This window comes from Pundamilia nyererei, unplaced genomic scaffold (assembly GCF_000239375.1).
Source record: "Pundamilia nyererei isolate P.nyererei 1_Seehausen unplaced genomic scaffold, PunNye1.0 scaffold00619, whole genome shotgun sequence".
NCBI classification, from domain to species: domain Eukaryota; kingdom Metazoa; phylum Chordata; class Actinopteri; order Cichliformes; family Cichlidae; genus Pundamilia; species Pundamilia nyererei.
Genome location: NW_005188020.1, coordinates 71,991 through 73,537, shown reverse-complemented (window position 1 = coordinate 73,537; position 1,547 = coordinate 71,991).

Below are 1,547 nucleotides of genomic sequence, written 5' to 3'. Positions count from 1 at the left end.
GGGGGGCGGGTTCATTCCACTGCAGGGCAACCTGCCACTGCATGTGGCGAATAAAAGCTTTAGTTTAAGCTAAAGTAATGAGTACTGGACAGGAGAAAATGTTTTCTGCAAGAAGTCAATGGCTTGGACAAGAGTTGAACCACAGCTGTAAATAACTGTGTCATCAGCATAGAAGTGCAATGTTGCATCTAGCACATTTAGACCAAGATTGTTTATGTAAATGATAAATAGAAGGGGACCTAATACAGAGCCCTGTGACACTCCGTTTATTTCTCGGACTTATGGGCAAATCCCATTTTGTCCATAACGAGTACCATGTTCGAACATAGGGGTTTCCATAAGTGCACATGGCACCAGGATGCCCTAGGTCACGGGTCGATGATGGATTTTGTAAATGTATCACTGGACCTGTAGCCATATGTTCTGGACACTCTGGTAAAGAGTTGGGCTGAGATATCAGCTGATCACCACCTGGTGGTGAGTCGAATCACACGGACAGACCAAGCACACCTAAAAGTACAGTAAAGGTGCGCTGCGAATGCCTGGCAGAGGCTCCAGTCCACGAGATCTTCAACTCACAGCTGTGGCATGTGGAACGTTGAGGCAATAAGTCAGACTCCTGGTGGGAAATGGCCTCCAGTTTGCCTGTAACAGGCCGTGGCGTAATGTGAGCAGTGGGGATGAGAATCAACATTTCCAAATTTCCACCATGTTCCTCAGTCGGAAAAGTTTGAAGAGCCCACTCTGGGTCATGGATGAGATCCTGTCCCAAGTGGAGGATTTTACGTATTTTTAGGTCTTGTTCACAAGTGACGGGAGAAGGAAGCAGGATATTGAGAGACGGATTGGTGCTGCGGCTGAAGTGATACAGATGCTGTACCAGTCCATCGTGTTGCAGAGACAGCTGAGTGTAAAAGGAAACTACCCACACCTAACTGTAACTGGGGACAACATTTAATAAATACGGTCCATAGTTTCACACACACACACACACTGCGACAACATGGTGAGAGATGGATGGATCAGTCGACAGTGAGATAATATTCAAATTTAATGGCAGTTGTTAGGTGTCACTTGAGTCTGTAACATTAAGTTTTCTGTCTGTGCTGATCCACCTGTAACCAACTAAAAGATATAGTCAGAAATATTTTAAAGAACATTTTTCTGGTCTATTTAGTTATTGAAAACTATGTAATGAAATGTGGTAAATGGGAGTGTGATGGAAATATGTGTGTTCTCATTATGAATTTTTTTTTTCAGCACATGAACTCAGAATAATGCTGTTTGGAAAAAATGATGACAAGAAATCCGCCCTGGAAAACATCATCACTGGAAAGAAAAGATCCATTGTGTCTAAAGTCCTCGGAGGAAGGCAATGTCACGCTGCCTCTGGAGAGTGGAACGGGAAACCGTTAACAGTAGTCAAAACTCCTGACATCTTCAGTCTGTCTGTTGATAAATTGTTAGAAGTGATGAAGAGCTGTGTGAGTCTCTGTCCTCCTGGACCAAATGTTCTGCTGCTGTTAGTGAAACCTTCTGATTTCTCT